Source organism: Saccostrea cucullata, unplaced genomic scaffold (assembly GCF_032062105.1).
Source record: "Saccostrea cucullata isolate Sc308-1 unplaced genomic scaffold, CSIRO_AGI_Scuc_v1 ctg4965, whole genome shotgun sequence".
NCBI lineage: Eukaryota > Metazoa > Mollusca > Bivalvia > Ostreida > Ostreidae > Saccostrea > Saccostrea cuccullata.
In genome coordinates, this window is record NW_026936478.1 from 61,131 (window position 1) to 71,873 (window position 10,743).

General features: G+C 36.0%; 2 long non-coding RNA genes across 10 annotated transcripts; both read right to left on the reverse strand.

The window, feature by feature from the left end:
- Positions 1-5,169: 5,169 nt before the first annotated feature.
- Positions 5,170-6,694, reverse strand: LOC134245686 (uncharacterized). Its single transcript, XR_009987493.1, has 3 exons — positions 6,294-6,694; positions 6,117-6,200; positions 5,170-5,602 (listed from the first exon to the last, which is right to left on the reverse strand). It is a non-coding gene; the product is annotated as an uncharacterized LOC134245686 (long non-coding RNA).
- Positions 6,695-6,788: 94 nt separating this feature from the next.
- LOC134245689 (uncharacterized) lies at positions 6,789-10,726 on the reverse strand. 9 transcript variants are annotated; one of them, XR_009987495.1, is made up of 10 exons: positions 10,326-10,726; positions 10,151-10,232; positions 9,653-10,058; positions 8,808-8,891; positions 8,311-8,715; positions 8,136-8,217; positions 7,638-8,043; positions 7,461-7,534; positions 6,963-7,368; positions 6,789-6,869 (listed from the first exon to the last, which is right to left on the reverse strand). It is a non-coding gene; the product is annotated as an uncharacterized LOC134245689 (long non-coding RNA). The 9 variants fall into 9 exon arrangements; XR_009987502.1 differs by having other exon boundaries at positions 6,796-6,866; positions 10,151-10,222; XR_009987500.1 differs by having other exon boundaries at positions 6,796-6,866; positions 10,151-10,229.
- Between the last annotated feature and the right edge of the window lie 17 nt (positions 10,727-10,743).

Sequence of the window (10,743 nt, forward strand, 5' to 3'; positions counted from 1 at the left end):
TCTTTATTACATTTCACTTTGAACTTTTATCATTCTTCATTTTGTCCCCACTTCAATGTTAATTTTGCTTTATTCTTGTAAATTCATCCTACTATCTTTTAAATTGATAGTTCTTAAATAATAATGATTATCTCTGTTACGAACGTAATATGCAGTGAAGACAAATACAAGTTGTCCGAATTTAGTAATCGTTAAGTGAAATGTGGACATGCACCATTTCTCCATAAAATATAATAAAGACTTGTTATGAATTTAATACTTTTTATACCAGCAACCTTAAACTTGCTAAAAATGACCTCGAATCAAGGTCATGACACACCTTATGTTCATGAACAATCCCTGTACCAGCTTCCAATGTTTCTCCATTACAAAGTTAGAGTCTGAACAAGAAATTTATGCTTTTTCTGCTGTTCACCTTGAATTTGTTGCAATGATCTGAAGACAAGGACCTAAATCAAAAGGACAGTAGCAACATTTGTTTCAAGTAGGAACTCTAAGTAATTCTCCATTATGAAGTTAACCTAGAATTTTTTTTTTTTACACTTTTCTGCCAGCAACTTTGAACTTGCTACAATGACATTGAATTAAAGTCAGAACTTTCATATATCTGTACCAATTCCTCTTCATTAAAAACTTTTATCTGAGGAAATGTTAAAATTTTTCTACCAATGACGTTGAATTTACCAATGTGACCTTGGATAAAGGTCAAGACACATTCTTTGATCACACACAATCTCTATATCAAGTATGAGCTTCCCTTGAATCTCCATAACAAAGTCAAATTATAACATGGACAAGAATATCATACTTTTTCTGTTAGTAACCTTGAACTACCATGGTAAATGGAATGACTTTGGATAAGATCATGACACACTTTTGGGTCATCAGCAATCACTGTATCAAGTTTGAGCTTCTAGTGATTCTCTTTCACAAAGCTATGAACTGAACAAAAATTTAATACTTTTTTGGCCTGTGACCTTGAAGGAATGATCTAGCTTGTATCAAGATCAGGACTCACTGGTGGGTCATTATAAGCAAGGCCTGTAATGAGTATGAGTTTCCAAAGTTTCCCCAAATCAAAGAGCCTGGACAAAATTACATGAACAAACAGTGTGATTCCTAAATTGAAATATGTCCCCAATTCTTTAATTACTGAGGCAGAGTAAAATCAACAACTTTCATTGCATGACAGAAAAAATAACTTGGTGTAATTGAAAAGATGAACAATAGTGTAGTAGCATTCTGAGCTTTCTCCACTTAAATCAAAATCACTTACATCCCTTAATACAGATTTAATGGAGTAAACTTTGAGTCATGTGCTGTTGAGGACATGAGTTATCCTTTGTGAGTTATGTACACAGCAGGGTCCACTGAATCCTGTAAGTTAAGCTATTAAATGTGTCCATCATTTTGTTATAGGAATGTACACAGCATGGTCCATTGATTTCTGTGAGTTAAGCTGTTTAGTGTGTCCTGTCAGTCCATCCCTTTGTTGATAAGAGTTACTCAGCACAGTGCACTGAAATCTATCAGTTGAGTTATTTAGTGTGTTCATCACTTTGTTGTTACAATGTACTCAGCACTGCATGTCCATTGAATTTTGTGAGTTATGCTATTTAGTGAATCCTGTAATTTGACTTATTTAGTTTGTCCATCACTTTGTAGATAACAATATACTCAGTATGTCCACTGAATTCTGTGAGTTGAGTTATTTAGTGTGTCCAGCACTTTGTAGATAACAACATACTCAGCATGGTCCACTGAATTCTGTGAGTTAAGCTATTTAGTGTGTCTTTCACTTTGTAGATAACAACAGACCATCCACTGAATTCCATTGGTTTATTATTTAGTGTGTCCATCACTTTGTAGATAACAATGTACTCAGCACTGTCCATTGAATTCTGTGGATTAATTTATCTAATTTGTTCAATTTGAAGCAAAAGGTGTAAATGGTTCCTCCTTGTCCTGACTCTATGTTTTTTTTAAATCAGACTACATCAGGTTGCAGTCCAAACCTTACTCTCTGCACTATTATTGAGGCATATTTGTCGGCTATCATAGAAACATATGTAAAGAAACAAAATAATGAGGGATCAACAAAAAATATTAATAAAATTTTAATAACTGCAATAATGGTAACATTTTCACAGATTAGAAGGAGTTTCATGAAGCTTGACAACTGTCTTACCATCAATTTAGGTTAGACAGTAGTTAATCCTTCATCTCCACAGTCTTGTTGACCGATTGAGGTCAGTCTCCTGCCTGTGGACAAAGAAAATCCAAAGATCATTAAAATTGAACAAGAGGACCTTGTGCACAAAGTCACCTTGACCTTGTGATCAGAAGAAATTTTTTCTCTCCATATTTTTACTAAACCTAGTCCAAAGGGATCATGATGTATAAACGTATCGTAATTTTTACTGCTGTAAATTTTTACGAATTTCTGTTGAAATAGGGTGATTTTATTTTTTTACACGTTATATTTTTAGGAATTGAGCATGTCCGTAAAAATTAAAATCATCAGAGGTGAAGTTCCAGATCAATGTTTTAGCGTTTTGAATGCGTTAACATACATACACTTGTTTTAAATATGCCTGGACAACCCGATGTAAAATAAAAACGAAATTGTTCCCGTGATAACGAGTATCTATTCCTTAAGAGATATGTTTATTCATTTAAATACCTTTATATATCACATGCCTGAATTTATTCCTTTGTCAATTAATACACTCTACTGGTCATTATTTAAAACAAAGGAAGAGAAAAGTAGCAGTTGGGACTTAAAACTTTAAAACAGCAATAAAGAGAGAAATGATTCTTGCCATCATCAAAATATTAAGATGCACAGAATTGACATGACATCGGATTAGTATAGTTTACTTTGTGTGCCAAGTTTATTGAAAGCAACCAAAACTGTAGAAAGGAGTCAAAGCATGAAAACGGAATTTTAAGAAATTTCTATTTTTAGTAACCATTAACACCGAAAAATCATAAAAATTCAGTAAAAAAACTACGGAACCAGAGTAATTACATTGTTAGTGTAATCTACTTGTGTGCCAAGTTATATTGATAAATTTGAAAAAAACTGTAGGAGGAGTAGCATTTTGAAAATTTGGTGCATTGTTTACAGAAAAGCATCAAAAGATACCGAACTTTAGAGTGTCACCGTTACTAATTGATATATAGCTCTTCACTGCTCTCTGACCAGTAGAGCATTGAAAATTAACAAGATGTTCAAAATTTTGTGCAAAAAGTTTTTCACTCAGTCACCTTGACCTTGTCAAATTAAGACAAAAATTGATTTCCATATAACTTTTAAATTAGTAAAAATTAGGGATCATGTATAAAAATAGTTTGAATCAAGAATCCTCTGGATCCCACAGTGTTATGGCAACACAGTCTTGCTGCTGTGCAGCAAAAGTAAATCCTCCTGGATCCATGATTTGAACAAACTTGAATAGCAAGTATAAGGAAAATTTCTTTATTGCCAAGAAAGCTATTTACTAACTCCTTAATCATATATTCGCTGCTGGACAAAGCTTGGCAATGGACTCTTCTTCTTCTCTTGGTCAAGACTGGTCATCCCCATTCTTCCCTTGTCAAAGTCCTTCAAAATACATGATTGAGAGAAGATACGCAATAATTCAATGCAATTCAACAATAAAAAAATCATATGAACATACCGGTATCCTTTTCAACATTATTAGCTGGAAAATCAATAAGCAAATGAAGACAATAAGGTTGGGATAGGAATAAGGTGGGATATTGGGGCGAGGAGAGGGAGGCATAGTTACTTTAGAGTAAGGAGGAAAAAGATAAGTCAAAATAATTAAACAAGAGGTCCAGGGGCCACATTACTCACCTGAGCGACTATCTAGGTAAATACAAAAATACTGTACATGTACATAATTTGGGGTATTCAAAATTTAGCGCAATTAATGGATATAGAGTACGTTGGTGTAATTATTAGCCCTACACATATTTGTGCCATATATTCTATTTATAAAGGAATTCTTAGTGGTATTAATGAATTAGCGCATCCTCTTTGCACTGAAACCGCTAAAATATGCAGCTTGCCATTATAAGTACACATACAGTAAGTTCAGTATTGAAATGTTTGAATATATTATAAAAGTGGGTTCGAGGGAGGAGGAGGGGGGGGGGGGATTTGCATTAAACAAACTTAAATTTACACTTCCTTGGAATGTTTTTGAATTAATATGACACATTATGACTTTGTTGTTTATTGTTGTGATCCGCCTAAATGATGCTTTAAATTGATGATTAATCATTGCTTTGTGAAGAATTTTAACAATTTTCCCCATGTATTCCTATGCAAAACTCTGATACCCCATTTTGGTCCAACTCTACCCCGGGGGTCATGATTTGAACAAACTTGAATCTACACTACCCGAGGATGCTTCCATATATTAAATATGACCAATCACAGCTTTGCTGTTCTCGGAAGAAGAAATTTAAATGTGTTTTTTTTTATGTTATCCCAGTTTCATCACCTTTAATGGCCCCACCCTTGCCCCAGGGGTTATGACTTAAACAAATTTAATTCATCACTACCAGAGGATGCTTCCATATAACTATGACTAATGATGGCTTTGCTGTTCTTGAGAGAATGATTTTTAAAGAATTTTTTTTAGGTATTCCTATGTTAAAATTTGATACCCCTTTGTGGCCCAACCCTAGCCCCAGGGGTCATGATTTGAACAAACTGAAATCTTCACTACCAGAGGATGCTTCTACATAAGTTTCATTTTTCCTGGCCCACTGGTTTGTGAGAAAATTATTTTAAAAGATTTTTCCTATGTATTTCTATGTTAAGCTTTGATACTCCATTGTGGCCCTACCCTACCCCAAGGCGTCATGATTTGAATAAATTTCAATCTACACTACATGAGGATGCTTCCACATAAGTGTCATCTTTCCTGGCCCACTGGTTCTTGAGAAGAAGATTTTTAAAGATACCATTATTTTATCACTAGTTCATAATTATCTCCCCTTGGAAGAGGGCATGGCCCTTCATTTGAACAAACTTGAATCCCTTTCATCCAAGGATACTTTGTGGCAAGTTTGGAAATTGAAAATGTGAAAAGTGAAAGACGACAACAACAACGAAAGAGAATCACTCTCATTTCCAAACAAGTAAAAAAACTTCATCTAAATAAGCAATTTGTTACTTACCACTTTGGGTCATGTTGACTGCTGTATATAGCTAGGAAATGGACTCGTCATCTCCTCAACTTTTGTTGGTCGACCTTGCTCCTCCATCGTTGTTCCTCTTTTTAGTCCCTGAAAGTATACAACTGGTAGAAGATTAGTAAAATTTCAAATCAATGCAACAAATCAACAAAATTCAAAAGAAAAAAATCATTACCACACAAGTAGTTGAAAAAACAGAAAACAACAACACTTAAATAAGGAAGATGAAATGAGGGGGAAAGGGAAGGTGATGGTTTAGTTATGTTAGAGTCAGAAGGGGCAAGGGGAAAGAAAAGTAAAAATCAAAAATACTTCCATATAAGTTTCCTTGGCTGCTGCTGTGGCTCCTGGTGTTGTTCCTTCTGAACTGTCTCAGCATCTCTGCTTACTGTCAATTGAAAGTCAAGGTCAAAGTCAATATAAATTGAAAAGCCAAAATAGTGGTAAAAGATGCAAAGAGGTCAAGTATGGTAAATATACGAATGCTGTTTTAAGGAGAGGTCAAGTTGAATCCTTCAGCCTCACTGCTGCTCAAAGGAGAATCACTCTCATTTCCAAACAAGTAAAATAACTTCATCTAAATAAGATATTTGTTACTTACCACTTTGTCATGTTGACTGCTGTATATCTAGGAACTCCTCAACTTTCTCAGCATCGTTGTTCTGCTTACTGTAAAATTTCAAATTGCAACAAATCAACAAAAGTACCACACAAAGAGGTCAAAGTCAGAAAGGGCAAGAAAAGTAAAAATCAAAAATACTTCCATATAAGTTTCCTTGGCTGCTGCTGTGGCTCCTGGTGTTGTTCCTTCTGAATCAATCTCTGCTTACGGTCAAAGTCAACATAAATTGAAAAGCCATAATAGTGGGAAAAGATGCAAAGAGGTCAAGTATGAATCTTACCGCACTTTCTGCTCACAAATGCTGTTATATGGGAGAGCGACTGCTCCTCACTTCAGGATCCTGGTCAGCTTCAACTTTCTTCTTCTTAAAATGAGAAAACAGACCTGTCAAAGGAGAATCACTCTTATTTCCAAACAAGTAAAAAAACTTCATCTAAATAAGCAATTTGCTACTTACCACTTTGGGTCATGTTGACTGCTGTATATAGCTAGGAAATGGACTCGTCATCTCCTCAACTTTTGTTGGTCGACCTTGCTCCTCCATCGTTGTTCCTCATTTTAGTCCCTGAAAGTATACAACTGGCAGAAGATTAGTAAAATTTCAAATCAATGCAACAAATCAACAAAATTCAAAAGAAAAAAAATCATTACCACACAAGTAGTTGAAGAAACAGAAAACAACAACACTTAAATAAGGAAGATGAAATGAGGGGGAAAGGGAAGGTGATGGTTAGTTATGTTAGAGTCAGAAAGGGCAAGGGGAAAGAAAAGTAAAAATCAAAAATACTTCCATATAAGTTTCCTTGGCTGCTGCTGTGGCTCCTGGTGTTGTTCCTTCTGAACTGTCTCAGCATCTCTGCTTACTGTCAATTGAAAGTCAAGAGGTCAAAGTCAACATAAATTGAAAAGCCATAATAGTGGGAAAAGATGCAAAGAGGTCAAGTATGAATCTGCACTTTCTGCTCACGAATGCTGTTATATGAGAGGGACTGCTCCTCACTTCAGGATCCTGGTCAGCCTCAACTTTCTTCTTCTTAAAATGAGAAAACAGACACGTCAAAGGAGAATCACTCTCATTTCCAAACAAGTAAAAAAACTTCATCTAAATAAGCAATTTGTTACTTACCACTTTGGGTCATGTTGACTGCTGTATATAGCTAGGAAATGGACTCGTCATCTCCTCAACTTTTGTTGGTCGACCTTGCTCCTCCATCGTTGTTCCTCTTTTTAGTCCCTGAAAGTATACAACTGGTAGAAGATTAGTAAAATTTCAAATCAATGCAACAAATCAACAAAATTCAAAAGAAAAAAATCATTACCACACAAGTAGTTGAAAAAACAGAAAACAACAACACTTAAATAAGGAAGATGAAATGAGGGGGAAAGGGAAGGTGATGGTTTAGTTATGTTAGAGTCAGAAGGGGCAAGGGGAAAGAAAAGTAAAAATCAAAAATACTTCCATATAAGTTTCCTTGGCTGCTGCTGTGGCTCCTGGTGTTGTTCCTTCTGAACTGTCTCAGCATCTCTGCTTACTGTCAATTGAAAGTCAAGAGGTCAAAGTCAATATAAATTGAAAAGCCAAAATAGTGGTAAAAGATGCAAAGAGGTCAAGTATGAATCTTACCGCACTTTCTGCTCACGAATGCTGTTTTATAGGAGAGGGACTGCTCCTCACTTCAGGATCCTGTTCAGCCTCAACTTCCTCCTTCTTAAAAAGAGAAAACAGACACGTCAAAGGAGAATCACTCTCATTTCCAAACAAGTAAAATAACTTCATCTAAATAAGATATTTGTTACTTACCACTTTGGGTCATGTTGACTGCTGTATATAGCTAGGAAATGGACTCGTCATCTCCTCAACTTTTGTTGGTCGACCTTGCTCCTCCATCGTTGTTCCTCATTTTAGTCCCTGAAAGTATACAACTGGCAGAAGATTAGTAAAATTTCAAATCAATGCAACAAATCAACAAAATTCAAAAGAAAAAAAATCATTACCACACAAGTAGTTGAAGGAACAGAAAACAACAACACTTAAATAAGGAAGATGAAATGAGGGGGAAAGGGAAGGTGATGGTTAGTTATGTTAGAGTCAGAAAGGGCAAGGGGAAAGAAAAGTAAAAATCAAAAATACTTCCATATAAGTTTCCTTGGCTGCTGCTGTGGCTCCTGGTGTTGTTCCTTCTGAACTGTCTCAGCATCTCTGCTTACTGTCAATTGAAAGTCAAGAGGTCAAAGTCAACATAAATTGAAAAGCCATAATAGTGGGAAAAGATGCAAAGAGATCAAGTATGAATCTTACCGCACTTTCTGCTCACGAATGCTGTTATATGAGAGGGACTGCTCCTCACTTCAGGATCCTGGTCAGCCTCAACTTTCTTCTTCTTAAAATGAGAAAACAGACACGTCAAAGGAGAATCACTCTCATTTCCAAACAAGTAAAAAAACTTCATCTAAATAAGCAATTTGTTACTTACCACTTTGGGTCATGTTGACTGCTGTATATAGCTAGGAAATGGACTCGTCATCTCCTCAACTTTTGTTGGTCGACCTTGCTCCTCCATCGTTGTTCCTCATTTTAGTCCCTGAAAGTATACAACTGGCAGAAGATTAGTAAAATTTCAAATCAATGCAACAAATCAACAAAATTCAAAAGAAAAAAAATCATTACCACACAAGTAGTTGAAAAAACAGAAAACAACAACACTTAAATAAGGAAGATGAAATGAGGGGGAAAGGGAAGGTGATGGTTAGTTATGTTAGAGTCAGAAGGGCAAGGGGAAAGAAAAGTAAAAATCAAAAATACTTCCATATAAGTTTCCTTGGCTGCTGCTGTGGCTCCTGGTGTTGTTCCTTCTGAACTGTCTCAGCATCTCTGCTTACTGTCAATTGAAAGTCAAGAGGTCAAAGCCAACATCAATTGAAAAGCCAAAATAGTGGGAAAAGGTGCAAAGAGGTCAAGTATGAATCTTACCGCACTTTCTGCTCACGAATGCTGTTTTATAGGAGAGGGACTGCTCCTCACTTCAGGATCCTGGTCAGCTTCAACTTTCTTCTTCTTAAAATGAGAAAACAGACACGTCAAAGGAGAATCACTCTCATTTCCAAACAAGTAAAAAAACTTCATCTAAATAAGCAATTTGTTACTTACCACTTTGGGTCATGTTGACTGCTGTATATAGCTAGGAAATGGAGTCATCCTCAACTTTTGTTGGTCGACCTTGCTCCTCCATCGTTGTTCCTCATTTTAGTCCCTGAAAGTATACAGCTGGCAGAAGATTAGTAAAATTTCAAATCAATGCAACAAATCAACAAAATTCAAAAGAAAAAAAATCATTACCACACAAGTAGTTGAAAAAACAGAAAACAACAACACTTAAATAAGGAAGATGAAATGAGGGGGAAAGGGAAGGTGATGGTTAGTTATGTTAGAGTCAGAAAGGGCAAGGGGAAAGAAAAGTAAAAATCAAAAATACTTCCATATAAGTTTCCTTGGCTGCTGCTGTGGCTCCTGGTGTTGTTCCTTCTGAACTGTCTCAGCATCTCTGCTTACTGTCAATTGAAAGTCAAGAGGTCAAAGTCAACATAAATTGAAAAGCCATAATAGTGGGAAAAGATGCAAAGAGATCAAGTATGAATCTTACCGCACTTTCTGCTCACGAATGCTGTTATATGAGAGGGACTGCTCCTCACTTCAGGATCCTGGTCAGCCTCAACTTTCTTCTTCTTAAAATGAGAAAACAGACACGTCAAAGGAGAATCACTCTCATTTCCAAACAAGTAAAAAAACTTCATCTAAATAAGCAATTTGTTACTTACCACTTTGGGTCATGTTGACTGCTGTATATAGCTAGGAAATGGACTCGTCATCTCCTCAACTTTTGTTGGTCGACCTTGCTCCTCCATCGTTGTTCCTCATTTTAGTCCCTGAAAGTATACAGCTGGCAGAAGATTAGTAAAATTTCAAATCAATGCAACAAATCAACAAAATTCAAAAGAAAAAAAATCATTACCACACAAGTAGTTGAAGAAACAGAAAACAACAACACTTAAATAAGGAAGATGAAATGAGGGGGAAAGGGAAGGTGATGGTTAGTTATGTTAGAGTCAGAAAGGGCAAGGGGAAAGAAAAGTAAAAATCAAAAATACTTCCATATAAGTTTCCTTGGCTGCTGCTGTGGCTCCTGGTGTTGTTCCTTCTGAACTGTCTCAGCATCTCTGCTTACTGTCAATTGAAAGTCAAGAGGTCAAAGCCAACATCAATTGAAAAGCCAAAATAGTGGGAAAAGGTGCAAAGAGGTCAAGTATGAATCTTACCGCACTTTCTGCTCACGAATGCTGTTATATGAGAGGGACTGCTCCTCACTTCAGGATCCTGGTCAGCCTCAACTTTCTTCTTCTTAAAATGAGAAAACAGACACGTCAAAGGAGAATCACTCTCATTTCCAAACAAGTAAAAAAACTTCATCTAAATAAGCAATTTGTTACTTACCACTTTGGGTCATGTTGACTGCTGTATATAGCTAGGAAATGGACTCGTCATCTCCTCAACTTTTGTTGGTCGACCTTGCTCCTCCATCGTTGTTCCTCATTTTAGTCCCTGAAAGTATACAGCTGGCAGAAGATTAGTAAAATTTCAAATCAATGCAACAAATCAACAAAATTCAAAAGAAAAAAAATCATTACCACACAAGTAGTTGAAAAAACAGAAAACAACAACACTTAAATAAGGAAGATGAAATGAGGGGGAAAGGGAAGGTGATGGTTAGTTATGTTAGAGTCAGAAGGGGCAAGGGGAAAGAAAAGTAAAAATCAAAAATACTTCCATATAAGTTTCCTTGGCTGCTGCTGTGGCTCCTGGTGTTGTTCCTTCTGAACTGTCTCAGCATCTCTGCTTACTGTCAATTGAA